Raw genomic sequence first — 18,982 nt, forward strand, 5'->3', positions numbered from 1 at the left:
TCTCAATGACTAATATTTTATCAGAAAATGGTCATGCAGTCACGTTTTTAACAATTTTTTAACTATTTTTTTTAAGTACTCGTTTCTCCGTGTGAATGAGAAAAATATGTATAGTTTTAAGTCACTAATTATAAGTCTCAGTTATAAGTATTAGTTGTAATATAAAAGTATTAATTATCTTAGATATAAGCCAGGGCGAGTAGTAGCTGACTTAACATCTATACATAGAATAACATTAACTGTACCGAACCTCTGTCCCTTATTAATTTTAACATACCTGACATACAGTACTATTCCACACGTTTAATTACAAAACAAATCAGCATCTAATTCGCCAATCAACCGTGCATTTCATTCTTTCAATAATATTTCTAAACAACGACATATTTTCGGACTCACTGCCCAAATTTAAACGTGGCATCATGTCAATAATATAAACTGTTCAAATCGCATACATATACACACACGCTCACACATACACTTGTGATCTAGTAATTACTGAATATACATACCACATAAAAGACAATTCAAGGAAACTTGTAAGATAAATTGTTTCAGCACTGTCATTGATGTATTATATTTAAATGAGACATAAAAATATATTCCACTTGTTGACCTCCAACTGACCTCCAACTCTCCCAACGCTCTAACTAAAACTACCGATTCAGGTCTACGCGCACTGCTCATCCCGTTATAATAGTGGAACAAGTTTCGACGAGATATTAGTACGCAATTGCGCCTCTAATTTTAGCTCTATGATCACTGTAACCAATGTATTGTTTGTTTCTTTAATATCAAAAAAAGTATTATTAATTACTTATATAGTTCTCATTTCAATCGACTGTAGGTTTGTGATTAAAAAATAATAATATATATGTATAAAGTCTGAAGGAACCGCTCTGCAAGCACACTATGACAACAGTGTTTTCCAGGTTGAACTAGTTCACACGAAGAGAATCGATAGAACAACGGAATGTATTTAAAGTAGGAAAGATCTACCCCTTACTTACTTAATTCTCGCGTTGATTGATCGCACGTCGGGAATTTAGCCACGGCAAATAAAATTTCTACGTGATCAATTATGCCCCATCGTAAAAAACTGATGCCTACCTGCGGAGGCGGTTATAGATAGGATAAATATTAGCCTCACGATTGAGAATACTATAAAATGGTATTCACACGAATACATTGGCTAACTTTTTTACAGCACGTTTAATTTTGATCAGACAATAAACATAAACAATGTAATAGCGACGTGTATATTTTTTCTTTCAAGGTTGGGTCTATGGATGAATAATCTAGCAATCGTCATTATAAAATGATTATGGATATGAACATAAAAAAACGAACCTACCTTAAAACTTTACAACCACGTATTATATCTACATAGAATCTACCTGGGTTATTGAATAGGTATTTGAAATAGCTTGTCGGCTGCTCAGGTGCACGGAGAAAAATGGTATTGCTATTTTTTATTAATTCTCTTCAAATTATTGGTAATCCAGTTAAAAACTGGATTTTCTGCCGTTTCCTGATAAACTTTTAGTAAATTCCTAATATATCGGAACACGTGTTCATGCACCTGAATTTGCCTTGATAATATATTGAATTTTGTTATGAACACGTGTTCCTACACTGTGATAAGACATTTTACAACAAAAAAAATATCAATTCATTCGTTAAGGGCTTGCAATCTCGTTTTTAACCGGATTACGAATAGTTTGAAGAGATTCTTAATAACTTATCAATACTCGACGAGTGGTTTAAGACGCCTGTCCCGGTAAGCAACGAGATCCTGGTTTCGATTCCGAACTCGGACGGTTATAATAATAATATTTGGCTAATTTATGTAGCGCCGTTTTCGTGAGAAATCACCTCAAGGGCGCTGAACAAATATAATTACTTCTGACTTACCTCTAAGACTTATATCTGGTGACTTACGACTAAGGCCTATTACTACTATCTTAATGGCATTTATTTACATATGTAGAAACTTACCTGCAAGAATTGAAGGAGGTGGGATTGGGCGCGAATTTGAATAATTTGAAAGTATGTTGCCTGTTGAATGCTGATGATGCGGTGCTGATTGCTAATAGTATAGATGATCTACAGTCTCTCGTGTCTAGGATGAACGAAGTATGCATGAAGAATGAGTTAATGATGAATGTAAGTAAGTCTAAAGTAATGGTGTTTGAAAGAGAGAGTACGAAAACAGTGTGCAATATAATTGTGAATGGGGAATACTTGGAGCAGGTGGATGAGTTTGTGTATTTAGGAAGTATGTTTACGAGAGATGGGAAGGCTGACAGAGATATTGAAAGAAGGGTAAATGCAGGTAATTCCGTTAATGGAGGACTAAACGCCGTAGGCGCTAACAAAAAATTGTCCAAAGAAGCGAAGTTAGCAGTCCACAACGGAGTGCTGGTACCTACCTTGATGTATGGAAGTGAGGCATGGAACTGGCAAAGAAAGGATGAAAGTAGATTAAATGCTGTTGAAATGAGATCCCTGAGGCGTATGTGTGGTAAAACCATGTTTGATCGTGTGAGGAATGTGGAGATCCGCAAAGAGTGCAAGGCTGATGTAAGCGTAATGAGTAAGATTAAGAAAGGGACGCTTAGATGGTTTGGGCATGTAGAGCGAATGAGCGAAGATAGGAGTGTAAGGAGGATATATGATGCAAATGTGAATGGTAGCAGAAGTCGGGGACGCCCGAGGAAGACATGGCACGATCAAGTGAATCAGATACTCGAGTCGGGCCATGTCAAGAGTCAGAATAATAGAAGAGTATGTATGAGACGATGTATGAATGTGAATGAGGCAAGGAGTGTGTGCCAAGACCGAGTTGTTTGGCGGTCCGTCCTCTCTGCCTACCCCTTCGGGGGAACGGCGTGATGGTTAGTTAGTTAGTTAGTTAGTTAGAAACTTACACCTAAAATTAACATTAAAAATCTAATTTTACTAGTGCCAGAAGAAGAAGGAAGTTCTATTATATGAGGTAGTTTTTATAATTAGTGTTTATTGTTGGCTGGATATATATCTTAAATTAATGAAGTGAATGAATGAAATTAATCGTCCTTTTTATTTTTCTATGTCTTGGTCTATTTCATGTTACGTTTAAATGTATTAATATTAATGATAAAAATGATATATTTATTTATTTGTAACATACAAATTGTATACTGTATATGGGTATACCTACTAATTATTAATATGTAAAGTAGGCTACCAACGTCCTTTGTGCTTTCCCAAACCATCTATCATGCATCATGCATATGTATAATGTCCACATAATCAACTCAGAATGTAAATCTATTCACATAATATATTGTAGTTGTTCATACATTCATACATGGCTATCGACAACAGCTAAATTGACTTAACATCTTGATTTAAAGGGGAACCGGGCACTTAAGAGTATAATTCACTGAAACATGATCTGTAATTATGTAAATAATAAAGGAGATTGATGAAAATGTTGTTTGAATTAAAATATTTATCATAAAACATAACTAATAATTATATTACAAGTGGCCCGCATGCTGTGATGACGTATGAGAGATCTTTTTCTCTCTCATTCCCGTAGTTGGTCGCTCAAATATCAGTCCACATTCACCAATTAAATTGTTATATTTTGAACCTAACTTCATAACATTTTTTCTATGTAGGGTGTTTTTTTACACAGCTGTCATTAAAAAAATATATTATTTTTATCGACTGAGTATAGCGATTTTAACTCAACCATTTGGAATTTCATTGGTCTATAAATTCGTTTGTGTGTTCTGTTTTTTGAAAATCTGCTGCATCCACTTTATTATTCAAGCTACTCTTACTTTTATTCAATACAAATTATTATTCAAATTTGAAATCGTCGTGTTTATTCGGACTTTTTATTCGCATTTTTTTTATATTATGGTAGATATTTGTCTGAAGAAAGTTTAAAAAAAGATTTGTCATTGAGATAGTAACGTTTCTTTGGACAAATTATGTAATCCGAAATTTACTACCCTTTTATTTTTACAACACAAGGACACTGTCTTATCAAAATTCCCCAATTCCAAGACTTCACAGTCTCGGAAATAAATACTCTGATCTGGGAGATATATTTCATCTTAAAAATAATCAATATAAATATTGTTTATTTCAATTCTTTTATAGATCGAGACACAAATAGACATCTATAATTTCCGCAATATATATATTTTTATTTTTATTTTGAATATCTATTTATGTGAGACTTCTTATCATTTTTACTAATGTATCTTATTTTATTATATGCTTTTGTTGTAAAATTTAATATTTTTTCTTTTTTCGTTGTATTATGTTTCCTTTATTGTTTTAATTTTGTAGAATCTATAATAACTGTGATACTCTACTATTAAACTTTGTGGTGTGTAAAAGCCCATTAGGGCGTGTAATAATAATAATAATAATTCACGGTTTATAATATTAATTTGGTGGGTGTTTTACTAACTACTTACAAATCTTATATTCTGAAGAAATTTTGGTTTCGATTTATTAAATTATTTTATTATTATTATTATTTAATGAGCAGGTAGCATTCTGCTGATCTGATGCGTTCATATCTGATTTCACAATATTTTTAACATTGATTGAGATTAAAAACAGTAATTAGAAACAAATCATACACATTTACACTAGGAGGCGAGAATGGATACCGCCGCCCCGGGAACCATTTATTGGATAATCAACACCTCTGCCATAGGTCACTACAAGTGATTCGCTAACTTTGGTGACTTAGAAGGAATTCCCAGATTGGGAGAGGTCGGTTGAGAGAAACCCATTCTCATCTTTAGCCGGACACTCTCAACCCATCGCCTTGAACCGCAGTGGGAGGGGTGGATTTATACGTCTGTCATTGGACACAAAAATCCTTAAAAAAACTTTCACACAGCATCCCCAAAGATGACTAAGATCCAGAGAGAAATTCTTTTCCTCGTGGCTCGTGGCCTATGTGGAGATAATGTGAAAAAATAGTCTTTATTATTAATTCCGTCATGTAATATATAAAATATGAATTAATTCAATAAAATATTATAATAATTAATGTAAAGCGCGGAAGACTTATTTAATTTGGAATGAACACTATAATAATTATTTTTTACGATAAATTCATGTTTACAACACGTGGTTTTTATGCAAATCACAAAAGATAACAAATTATTAAAAAAAAACGTTTATTATTAGTCTGAAAAACCCATATAAGTTGAAAAAATCTTCCGATATAAAATAGATGCTGCCGACGGGAAACTATAAATTAATTAATAATCTTGTTCACTTTTTCTATTAGTACATACCAAAAAGAAGACAAAATTGTTTTGCATCTGTGTTACAGATGCCCCTATGCAATTATCTCTGTGATATGAAATAATGTTATGGTTATTTTCGACTGTAGTGTAAATACACATGTGTGCTTGCATCGATGTTAATTATCAATTTGAATGAATGTACAATTACACGGGAAAAAATATTTGAAAATATTCTGTAATGATGATAAATAGAAAACTTCCTATTACCTAGGGTACCTAAGTACGCACTGCGAAAAATCAATAATTTTCAAAAAGCTCTCAACAATTTACCCAAGATCACATTAACCCATTTTCTCTGTATTTTTTTTAATAAATCGAGACATTTTATTATAAAATTCGTCGAATTCCAAAGATGTTATTTCACTATCAACAAAATTGATGCCGTTTTTCGATGAAGAGGGTAAATGGCGGCTTTAAGTACCGATTAGTTCAACCTTTAAAAAAATGCCAAATAATGCGAAGCTATTGTTTCTCGGAACTCTAGTGAAATTCGAACACCAAAGTACTTATTTTTTAAATTATTAAATTTAAAAAAAAACTAAAGTGATTTTCGTATAATATAGCTGGTTCTTTCCGAAGGGAATTAATGTTTAAATCTCTACTCCGAAAGAGTAATTAAAAGATTAATACCTTCTAAGCTTATTTCGAATTATCGGCTACCTCTGTTTATACTTTGTTTGTTATTTGCTAGATCAAGAACACTTAAAAGTGAACTCTGATATATTATTGGTTTGAATGTGAAAGTCAAGCATCATCATTTCTATAATAATGTAAGATTAATTAAACTCCGAAAAAAGCAAGTATTTTGTAAGCTAGGGGTAATTCAATCAAGTTAGCAAATTATTATTACAGGCAAACAGTTCGCTAATAACTTCCCAGCAGAGAATTTTGGTGGAGAAATTTCGCATAACGCATAAAGTTTTTCGAGTCATGGAATCTTCGTAACTTAGTACCTGCCCACTGCGGAAAAATATTGCCAGTGGCGTCCAGTCCATACAAGCTAAAAATCGGTGCCTACCCTAAGAAAACGATACATTAAAATAATTTATATGAAAAAATATTTTATATACCTACCTAAAAATAGTTAAGAAACTTAGTTGACCTCATCAATCGGCGGATGATGAAAATATTGTGGCCATGCTCAAATATTCAATGAACAATTCTCACCCGAACTTGAAAAACATACGTACTCTTTGTTGGTAGAGCAATGGACGCCATTGCTACCTACCAACAACGACCCATTTCTTACCCAGTACCTCATTACATCCTACCGCTCTGAACTCTCTCGCCGTTGATTTGTATTGATTCCTGAAACGTGGCATACTTTAAAAAAATATCCTTCATCAACCGAAAACGCGTTGATCTGTTATTTTTGCCTTCACCTTCTGACTACTGACAGGAAGCCAGAGTGCCGTGAGCTCACGACACGATTCCAGCAAAGTGTCGTGGCGCTGACATTTTACATGAATATTAATGCCAGAGGCCACATCCGATTCCTTAATTTTATTAGCATAAAATTTTTATCCGTCGATAAAGATAAAGTTCCTACCTGCCGACTGCGACAAACACGACTGGACTCGTAATGGCCGACCGCGATGCGTCGGACGACTCATTTCCTATAAATTAATCGTCACATAAATGTTCATACGTCAATAGGTTAGCTGTTGAACTGCTGTGAAACTCCACTACATTTTAACCAATGTTTTCATTAACAAGGTAGGAGGACAATTATTGTATTTAAAAAACAACAATGAATACAGGTAGATTGTTCGAATAGTGATACAAGCAAAAACTCTGGAAATAATGGGAAACATTTCGTGAGCAACACTCGAAAGAGCGCGCGGTCTAATTGCTTTTTGAACAAGGTCTCTGGTTTAATTTGTACCTTGGAAATTTGTGTTATTAGGTCCCGTTAAAAACAACCCTCTCTACTCTAATTTGCAAACCTCCGCGGTTTAGTATTCAAGGCGGCGAGCGGGCGAGAGTTACAATAAACCCTCCCGAGATTGTTTTACTGTCGGATCGGCCCTTCGCCCGAACCATTCCCGGGATGAATGGGTTTGTTGAGCAACATTGCAGATTGGAGCCAATAGCCGCACTTCAAAGGAAGGAATTTGTTCTCCTCCTATCAATAGGAGCCCCACTTCAAATTAACAGGATTTAGATTATACTTTGTGTAGGTAATGAGAATACAAACATATTCCATTCAAAGCGTTTTCGACTGATTCCCGAAAGGCTCGCTTAATCTTTCATATAAAAGCAATAGTTGTCCGAGCTTCGATGGGAATATACGCGTTCATTAATCTCCAAGGCATTGTTTATTTTCGCATTGTTGGTATTTTGTAGTAAAAATACGTTCGTGAGCCGCGGCCTCATTCTGCAGGACCCGAGAGCGCAGAGCGGAGAATAATGGCCTATGAGCTCAGGTGATGTTAAAAGATATTATGTTTCCGAATACATCATAAATCATTATGATATAATGAATAGCGTCTTCTTCTTTTATTTATCCCGTAAATGTGGATTATGTCGGAAAACATTCTTCTCTTAGGAAAACGCTTAACTTACGATTGGATTCATTAAATTCAGCCAACATAAAAAGGAATTCATATTTCTTACGAGATTTAGAAAGCATTAATTGCTAACTAGCAGTTAAAAACCCGCTCCGCGGGTTTTTGCTGCTGGGCCCTGCGGGCGGCACTTGGTTGGGCTGCGCCCAGTTTAAGTGATATTAACAACAGTTACATTTAATAGATAGATATTAGGTCATTCACAGAGAGAGGGTGAGTATATATTGTTAAAACACGGAACAGGAAGGAGTTAATGAATAATAACATGCTCAATTTAGGCATAATAAGAATGACAGTTGTTTGAATAAATGAAATTTTACGTATTTGTGATGGATTATTTCAAATGAAACACTATTATTGACTACATGTCTACAACTGATATTAACTGTTATGGTACCTAATATAATTTGCTCATAGGAGACTTGCAGTGCTTAAATATGTGTTACAACCGTCAATGTCTATAAGTTGAATCAATATCGTATAGTTTGTCACAACAATTAAAGATAGTTACAACAAAGTTGACTGAAATAATACATTATTACATATTGATTAATTGTACCCGTGTTTATGGATAAAAGGAGGGTAATGGTGCAATGTGATTAGCAGTCGGTTTAATTAAAAGGTGTGAATTTTACTCCAACTGGTGGTAATTCTTTTCCTAAAACTGTTACTGTATCTAATAAAGTTTAAAGTTAGATTATATATACACCTTCATCAGGAGAGTAAAAATCTATATATAAAGGTAGATTATTACAATATAGCGCCCCTGAGGTAATATCTCACAAAAGCGGCGCCATGCAAATTGTCCAATTAATAAATAAATATAATGTTTACATTTTATTATGTTCGTATGCATTGATATACAATGGAAATAGATAAAATAATGTTATCCGATTAAACTTTATTTTATTAAAAAACAAATAATTTTTTTAACTTCACTTTATTATATACAACCAATACATGTTTCATGAACGAAGTATACACCGAAGTCAAAAATTAAATATAGATTACAATTGGAAAAAAGAAGTGGAAGGAGGGGGGAGGGGTAAGAGTAGGCTGGGTTTATAAGAATTAGGAATTACAATATGAAAGACCAGTTAAGTGGGAAAATATTTAAAAGAGAGTTTATAAAAAAAAATTCTTGTTAATTACATCTACTTTTATAAACATGTTCTCTTATTTCTAAAATTTCTAAATTATTTATTTGTGATGCTTTATATCCTGTGTGAAGTATTTTAAGACCTGAAATTTTTTTTTGCATATAACCATAAAACAATATATTCATAAGACAAATAACATTTAATAACGGTTATTCTAATAAATTGATAGTTGAAATACTAAATAAAATAATTAAACATATTATCTTCAAACGGTATTTTTACCCTAGTTCTTAAGATATAAATAAACAATGGCGTAGAATTCTGTTTGTGGATAACGACACTTCTAAAATGATATATATAAACATTCCTGGTACTATTCAACCGGCGTTTTACACTAATAACAGAATGAATAAATATATTCTTAATAATATAGATTGCGAAAATCAAACAAAAAAATCAGGAGTTTATAAACTCAATTGGGCTGGATTTGTAATTTATTTTACAAAGGTAGAACCAATAGAAACTTTGAAGTCAGAACTAAAAAATATCTCAGGGTTCTAAATGGAAATAGTGAATATGAGTTTGCAAATCATCTTTTGAATCACACTTTCGATAAAAATTCAGGTCTTAAAATACTTCACTCAGGATTAAAGCATCGCAAATAAAATCAGATGTAATTAATAAGCAAAAAAAAAATTATAAATAATAATGAAAAATGCCATTGCAAAGTAGAACTAAACTTCCAGAAGAAATCTTATTATTAAATGCTTGATGTTCAAGTAATTTTGCATATTTAAATATACGCGCCAGTCATTTGATTCGTTTCTTCACCGCCAGAGGGGCGCTCTGTCGGCCACCTAGCCGCGATGCGTATCGGGAATCGGCCATATTGAATTAACGCCTGCTTTTTTCGTCAAACGTCAAATGTAATCACGTAATTGTGGATAATTTTCACTGTAATGTAATTAATCCAATGGATTATGAACTTTCTAAGACATATTTTCTTCGATATTATCCAAAAATTGTATGAGCAGAAACGATATTTTTTAAGAAATATCGTATTACATGTGGCGATTCTATTTCAGTATGAAATGGTGTCTTAATCTTTAAAGTCTTATTTAAACACAATTTGAATTTGACCAATCACAGGGCCTACACCGTCCAGACGCTGGAGTAATAATATTATCAGATGTCTGCATTCATTAATTCAATAAATTAATATTGTATTTCCTCAAAACGCATTTCCCCTCAACAAGGATTTGTTTGTTAATTTACAAGAGAATAGAAAGCGAATTACAAACAACGTACCTAACCAAATCCACGACAAGAAATTTGGTAATTATTGAAGTTAGTTAAGACTTTTGTTGGGGGCCGACCCCAGTTTGGGCTAATTTTAATAAAATAACCTTGTTTTCTCGTAAAATTAACGTCGTAGACGGATCTTTGCGTAAAAATGCTCGGGAATTGTGTTAGTGTTTGTGTTCCATGACTGGAAATGTCAAACAAAAGCGCCCAAAGTCTTTTACGAGCCTGACTACGTGGCATAAATATAATTTCATTTTATATCTTTGTCGCCGATGGATTTTATGATACTCCGGTCCGCCCCCTACATCAAGGAGATACATTCAAGGAACAAACCGTACCACAAACTGGAACCTGGAACCCCCGCTTCTAACTTCTAAGGATGCTTTAAGGAGCTTTTTATTGTCAACGACAGAATGACTGATGCCCCTAAGAAAATTAATCGTCCGTATCGACCGAAGTAGTTAAATCCTGTATACCGTGGACTTCTTGTGACCCGCTGAATTGAATTATCTATCTCTGCTGTGACTTGAAAAAACTATTCTTTTTGAGAAACAAATTCTTTCCAATGCGGTCATTTTTCAATTCTGTGTAGACTTTTTAAAATATGTTTTAACTAATATGGTTTTGTTGATATAAAATAAATACTTATTAGTACCTAGTCAACTGGATTACAGTGGTAGGTACGTAAGTAGTTAGATATAAAAAAGACAATAAAAAGGCTAATAGTAGTGGTATTGTAGAAGTATTATTAGCTTGTTTTGTGCTAGGTATTTTTTATTTGATTCGGTGTTAATTATGTCGTATTAATTTAGATAAATTGAGTTACGGAAGAACGAAATATTATGAAACCATTTTACAAAACACGAAGTGTTCGCCTTATTTATATCTTCGAAATTAGTGAAATATGTTTTCCATTACATATTATTCTCATTCAAACATCCTCAATGTAACTTCCTGGGAAAAATCTCATAAAAAATCGTTCTCGGAATAACGCCCGAAGAATATGAGATGGAATGAGTCGACACTCGACTTTTATTTCGAAATGAATGTCTTCCAGAATGTAACGAATATATCTCGCTCGACGGAAAGGTTTTCGCTTGTTCAGCCAACAAGTCCGCGGTGTAAACATGTCCCGGGTAAAGCGGTAAATCATAATCAGCGATGGGGAACCGCGGAGCGCGAGCCGTTCTTTGATTTATCTCCTCCTCTCTAATGAAAACCTTTCTTATTGTTACTTTGAAACAATCTTGGCAGACGTTTTTCATTCCTTCCCTGTACGAGCGCAAATGAAGCAAATGGGAAATTTCCACAGAAGCTAATGCAAAATTAATGGTTATTTTGGCACGGGTTTTCAGTGGGCTACGAACTAACGCTTTCGATTTTTTCCGAAGGTAAATTTGATGTTCGAAAAATTAAATAGTTCCTAGCAAAGCCATGAAGTAATGCGCGGAATAGATATCTAGATATCACGCAGTAGATATCTATAGGCAAATACGCATAAAAAATAAATAGTTTTCTTGACATTAATCAAAAATAATGTCAGGGATTTGGATACCGATCAATTGAATATTTACCATTGGTACCTACGGCTGTGAAGCTGAAATGTATCATCTACCCCAGCAAAGTAATATAAGTCGGCAATTGGAAGGTCGTTGCAACATTAAACTACATAATAAAAATCTGCAGTTCAACAAAATAAAATTTAAATTAATTACATTACAAGTACACAAGAATATTGATGAATGAACTGAAATATCTCCCTTTTACAATAGGTAGTAGTTATTCACTGTATCTAAATGCCTATTTACAATTGTGCGAATTAGTGGTTCATGGCAGATAGGTCTATTCTATGAGACGTGTGGAAAATGGCCTTATAAGAAGTTATAATACAGTTCCTGGAGTAAAATAAGAATAAATAAGTCTACATAGTTAAGCATTTCGAATGAGAGGTGCTGACAGTCTATAATGATGTGACCAAGGAGTGTATACAAACGCGAACGGAAACAAGTGGTTATGGAAAGTAAATTCTGGAGGAAATTTTCCAATGAATTAAAAATATAAATATATGTAAAAATCTTAAAGTAATAAATTGTTACTGAAAATATACTTTATTTGTATTTAACCCTTGAATACCAATCTTAGTAGTTTCGACTACCACTGCGTACATTTTATGTTCTAGGTATCCTCTAACGAATGCACCTCGCCGATTGCGGTTGTTCTACGTGTCTCCAACGAGCACTTGCAGGGAGTGACCGTGCTTCGGGGCGAAGGTACCCTTTTTAGTTCAGTTTAGTCTGCGGAGAACACCATATACATAAATGCGCCAATATTGTACCAAAAATATTTTTTTTGTGTGTATTTTATAAGAGAATGAACAATTTTAAGTTAATAATTAAAATAAAATAACTTTGTTCGAATACCACTTTATTATAAATATATATATTTCTAACCAACCGGTTTCAGTTCAACCCGAACCTTCATCAGGGTTTATAAAAACTATTTCGGTTACTAAAAATAATACAAAATAGTGATTATTATTTTCTACATCATCACCCGGTGATCGCCTGTTCCTCACATTTTAACAAATGAAATAATTTTCGAGAAATTCGTTAGCAATTGAAATTGATTATTTAAACAGGTTCTCTAAATAAGTATTCAGAAATAAAATTACGATGTCTGTTAAAGATTTAAACAAAATTTAAAAAAAAGTAAGGTGGGCGATTTTGAATGTGATATGCACAAAAATGTACGGGTTAAACTGAAACCGGTTGGTTAGAAATATAAATAATAAAGTGGTATTGAAACAAAGTTATTTTATTTTAATTATTAGAATTATGTATACCCAAGTGTTTGCTACAAATGAAAAAAAAGTTAATTATAAAGACCGATAAAAAATACTTTTACATTCGTTAATTTTCTTGAGATATATTTCACAGCTAATTTTTGTCACGAACAGCTATATTTTTAAAATAAACAATTAGATGATATGTTTATTTTTATACTTTATATAGATAAATTTAATAAACTACACATTTGATATCCTAATAAAAATCTATTTACATAACTTTCATAGTTGTTAGTAAAATTGATAAATGATTTGTCCTTACGTGTAAAATAGTTTTCACTGCTTTTTATTTGTTAATGTTCCTCTTCTATAGAAGCTGGCGATTGTGTACAGAAGAGTGGTGAGCATCAAGATGAAGAATAGTAAAATAAGGTTAAATATAAAATTTACACTCTCAACGTTATATGTCTCCTTAGAACATCATTTGGCCAAAGGACAACTACAAATTAATGTTTCCCATAAATTATTCAATCATTATTGAAAATAGAGATTTTTCACGAAAACTGTGCTAAATAAATTAACCAAATATTATTAAGAAACACTTTGGTGTTCCAATTTCATTTGGTAATTTTTCGCAAAATCAGCCCTGTGCAAATTATCCGATAATAATTATTAAGCATATGTATATAGATCTCACCCATATGTGGAATTGTGTTGTACTGTCACTAAATGCATTCTGGATTAACAACTCACTTAAGTAAGAGTTTTGTGTGTAATAACATTATATTAACATTATACTGAATAATAATAAGAATATTTGGATGATTTGCATAGCTCCGTGTTTTTGCAAAATAATCTCAAGGGCCCTGTTAGGATGTGTGATGTAGATAAGTACTTGTAAAGTAACACGGGATTTTAAAATTCAAAGTAAAACATTCTTACGATATAAAAGCCCCAAAATGGTACGTATTCGTGATTATGCAAAATATAAATAAGCAAATCAGTCTTTCTTTTGGTATTAAATTACACGAAATCCCTTTTCCAGAAATCTAGTTACGCCCTTTGAAGAACAAGTGGTATACGGAGAAAAAACCGCAGTGGAACCGGTAAGCCGATTGCGGAACGCAAATGAGCCCAGAAAACGGTTTACTGCGGGGACGGGCTCCATCCGCACTCACATGGAGAAAGAAAATACCTAATAAAGGACCTATCGCCATTCAAAAATATAAAGAGGGGTCCCATAAATGAGCTTGAGATGTGATACATGAAAGTGTGCGATTTCAAATGTAGGTAGATAGGACGCAAAATGAACGCGTAGGAATAATCGAAGGTTTAAAATGTTTCTTTTCCTGCCTTCGTAACTTTTAGTTTCGATTATCTTTTAAATATTAAATATCGACAAATACTAAAATAAAAAGCAAGATGTAGAAGAAAAATATACTCATGACTTAAATTAATCAAATCTAATTTACTTATCCGTCACTATCCGCTTCTGAGGTAGAGATTACTGCTATTTAATCCATATCTTGATTCTGTTAGTGAATTTTTTTTTTGTTTAGAATGTAAAATTGTCAGATTGCCTGTATTATATTATGACGCAGAGAGGTTTATGGACACACGGCTTTAAACAACGGACTACCGTACTAAATTATGATTTATGTAATAAAATTTACCAATTACAAGTCAATTATAATTGGACTTCTATCTTTGTGACGATGCTGGTCTGTTTGCAAATAATATTAAAAACTTTTAATTAACAACTTTTTAGCTGCAACAGCGAAATGAAATTGTAATGTGACCGAACAAAAGCCAGTTAAAAAAATAATAAAATAATGGTTTAAAAGATTCATACTTTAATCAAAAAGTTATATTTTACTAGCAAATTATTCAGATATCAGATTCACCGTCAAAAAAATAGCAAGCATTCCATCCACTGCATTAGGAGATGAGAATTTACAGAGTAGGTATTCAGTGAATGTGTATTACATACGAATCAATGATTTCAGGCACGATATTATTCTGTGATGGTTTGCAGCCTGCCCTGGGCTTGTGGAGTTCTCTGAGAACGTCTGTGGTCGCCGTATTGAGGTTTAAGCTTATGAAGTGAATGCTATCTGGACTCCATGCGGGACTGGTAATGTTGAGATAGATTATTATATTTTGCTCTTGCAGTCATCTGTGAACAGCGCCGTTGTACTATCAGAGCCTTCATCTACAGCCAGGGAATCCCAGCAATGCTTTACTGCATTTTCCGACAGAGTGAATGAAGCGGTATGTGGTGCACGTAGCTTCATGAACAGAGTATATATTGAAAATCGACGAGTTATTTATTTTTCATTTAATTTTCCCGTAAAATTTTGATACACATAGCAACATCATATATATATACCTACATTTTATATTTTTCAAGTGATGTAATACCTATCCGCAAGTAATTTACTAGTCATAAATCCAATCACTCGCCAGTATACGTTTTAGAAAATTTAATTCATTGTTCAGAATGAATGTTGAATCCCGATAAGCGATAGGCGCCACCAAGATATTCATTACAAATTGACAGATTATAATAATGAAAATATTTATGCCGTTTCTAAAAGCGACTAAAATTCATTCGGCTATTCCGAGTCATAAATTAATCGATAAAGATGCATTCCAAATAATAATACTTTTCTGAATGCCGATTTCTCGTATTAACCAAATGATAATGATTCCAAAACTGTCGAATAGGTAACATCGAAATTCTTCGTAGTGGACAAAATCGATGGTTGTTATTTTCAACAATTAGAAATATTAATCGGTTTTTTATGTGCCCGTTCGAATATTTAAGTCTTTCGGGATCGATCGTTTCGATTGCGCCCATAAACTGAGCTAAGCGTGTTTTCAGATTTTCGTCTTTTATAACGTCAATGAATAAAGCCCTTAGCATTGGGCCAACGTTGGTGCCAACCCGCCAACAGGTTTCACACATTGGCGGGTTTTCACCAAGATCCTTGCGTGCACGAAAACCGATGTTGGCGGCCAATATACGCCAAGTGGTCCTGTACCCACCCGTTGGGCCAGCGCATTGGCCCAATGCGTTTGGCCTATGTTTGCTAGAGACTAAAATAATGTTTTCTGAAAAAGTTTGTTCCTATATGGTGTGCGTATTTAGGTACCTAAGTAAGATTATATGTCTTGTGTTGATAGCTATTATTACATTTATTGTAATTATTATAATATTTGCAGGTGTGAATACTTGAAAAATTGTTTTACGTGACGAAAGAGGTCTTTCCAAGTTAACCGTGTAATTAAACAGTTTGGATAGGTGTCTACTTCTCTAAACAAAATGGAGGTTATTCAAATATTCTGCACTTATTTTTAGAATAATCTACCTTTAATCAAGTAGTTAGAGCATAATATACCTACTAAGGTTTCTACTCTCAGTGCCTACCACATTAGATTGTATGATTTGCAGTATCTACTCGAATACTGTTTAGAGTATTGTGTAACGCAAGCGTATTTCCGGACAAAGCAACCTACCAACCAGCAAAACTATTAGAATAGAATGTCCTTTGTAGATCAAACAACATTAAAAAAAAACATGTCAATGCACATCTCTTACGTACTTGAAAGTACAATATATAAGAAAAAATCGATGAAATATCACCTGAATTCAAGTATTCATTCATTTTGAGACACTTTTCCACATTCGAAGTTATAATGTATAGTATGGAAAGAATTTTACTGTTTAAATTTTATAATACGCACCTCGGAAATGATTGATTTGTTTGTAAAGGTACCGGTACGTTCAATTCAATTTGGGAGGCGGGTTTGGATACCGCCGCCCCGGTAACCATTTATTGGCAGACACCTCTGCCAAGGGCCACTTCAAGTGGTTCACTATGTTTTATGATTTAGCATGGATGCCCGGATTCATCGGGTGAGGTGTGTTCAGGATGCGCCTACCCACCAGTTGCGTGGTTTGCCAGATCGGGAGAGGCTGGTTTGGGGAATCTCTTTGATCTTTTCAACTGGTCTCTCAACCCATCGCCTTATGCAGCAGTAGAAGGGATGTATTCATTTTTCCGTCCCTTGATTCCTACCCAACCCTCATACATTTTACCTTCCTAGAACTGCCTCTCCTTCCTCTCTTTAAAAAAGACCTTCCACACAGCATCCCAAAAGATAACATAGACCTTGAGGGAAATTATTTTCCTCACTGCCTCCTATGTGGGGTTAATATAAAAAATATATATCAAAACCCTTGAAAAATAACGGGATTTTATAATTACAATTTTGAAAAAGACAATTAAAATAATTGTATTATATGTAGGTATTTATAGCTTGTCTTAATTTATTAAGAAAATCAATTATAAAATTGAAAATGACGCTTTTTAAAAATAAATTTGAGTTAATTGATCGTAAATAATATTATGCGCGAATAACGTTCATTTCAGACAACTGAAATAAGTATGTTTGATGGTACCTCAAAACCTTTAAATAGGTGTTCAAAAGAGGATTTTTTAGAAAAATTAATAGTTGTTGGCTAATAAGTGTAATCGAAATAACGTAAAGTAGGTACATTTGTGAGTGTTACGTGAAAGGGGAGCATTTAACCAATTTCTTTAAAGAACCGAGATTTCATCTACCGAATAATTAATGAAACGATGGAAAAAGCGCCCTTGAGGTGATTTTCTCACGAAAACGGCGCTATATAAATAATCCAATCATTATTATTATTATTAAAACTTGTACTCCGAAAATTTTTCAGCGCTTCAACCTAGCCACCAATATATTTAAAAACTTAAAACAATAAGATTTTATTTGAATTACATACTACTCATTGAACCTTCAAAAGGTAGGCCTTATTCAATTCTACAATGTCTTAATATAATTTGTGACCAATATTTTATAATATTAAATCTTCATCGAACAGTATTTACAACATAAAATATGCTAGTTGCACCAATATAAAACAATGTTTTTTGAACTCTATAACGCTTACTTCAATATGCATATATTTGTTAGTGTCAACAATGCTTACAAGCTATTTATAAAGATTCCCTTACCCTCAAGAACAGTTGTTCCTTCAAACTTCCAACACGATAGTTTTCACACGTTTAACTGCTTAAAATGTATACTGTGTTCGTATAGCTTTAATCACTGTCACTCCACGGCTTACCATCGGAAATAAAAAATTCCTATCGTGTCACCAAAAACTGCTTATAAATGTTAATGCCCCGAACGCTCGAAATTCCACTTTCTAAAGTCATGTTATGGAAGCTCTTAATAGTTCTCCGACAATTAAAACTTTGTTAATTTTTTCCAATTAAAACCACGATGTTTCCAAAAGGTTTAAAAGCTCCCGACTAGACCCTCACCTTTCAAAGCTTTGGCGCGACTGAAACTGAAGATTATTTTAAATCAGACTTGATCGGCGCATGCGCGCGCCGCAGCCATGCGCTAGAGTGAAACGGCCGATGTAAGAAGCAGCGCGCTAGAAAGAGAATGCACAAAAACATGCCGATGCAACAAAACATGTGACGTGAGAGACACGATCATCCCCAAAAGCTCATTGTGGCAGAGAGGGATGCAAATACATATTCGAAGTCATAAACATTAAATATTTATGACTTAGAATGAGATGCCTCTCTCCTAAAAACTATATCCTTGTTGCGTCTTAACTCGTAATACTTGTATCCTTGCTGAAGATCATGTATTAATATGTCTTAAAACCTATGGTTCCTTGTTGCGTCTTAACTCGTATGCTTGCTCAAGTTCATGTATTAATATCCATATTTTTTTCTCTCAGATATGGTTTAAGGCGATGCACTACGCGGTGTAATATTTTAAATTGAACCACTATCAATAACAACCCTTACGTAGATGGCGATAAGGTTTAAATTCCCGCTTAAC

The 18,982-nt window shown here is 33.6% G+C and overlaps 1 protein-coding gene across 1 annotated transcript in view; it reads right to left on the minus strand.

Moving 5' to 3' along the window:
* LOC149426372 (netrin receptor UNC5B-like) overlaps positions 1 to 18,451 on the minus strand; it is a 63,107-nt gene extending 44,656 nt beyond the window's left edge. Inside the window, exon 1 of the mRNA XM_089650916.1 lies at positions 18,136 to 18,451. The gene's annotated coding sequence lies outside the window, so the exon portion shown is untranslated. The remainder of the gene's footprint in view (positions 1 to 18,135) is intronic.
* Between the last annotated feature and the right edge of the window lie 531 nt (positions 18,452 to 18,982).

The sequence above is a fragment of the Hesperophylax consimilis genome, chromosome 1 (genome assembly GCF_061612785.1).
Source record: "Hesperophylax consimilis isolate HC1 chromosome 1, BYU_Hcon_1.0, whole genome shotgun sequence".
NCBI classification, from domain to species: Eukaryota; Metazoa; Arthropoda; class Insecta; order Trichoptera; family Limnephilidae; genus Hesperophylax; species Hesperophylax consimilis.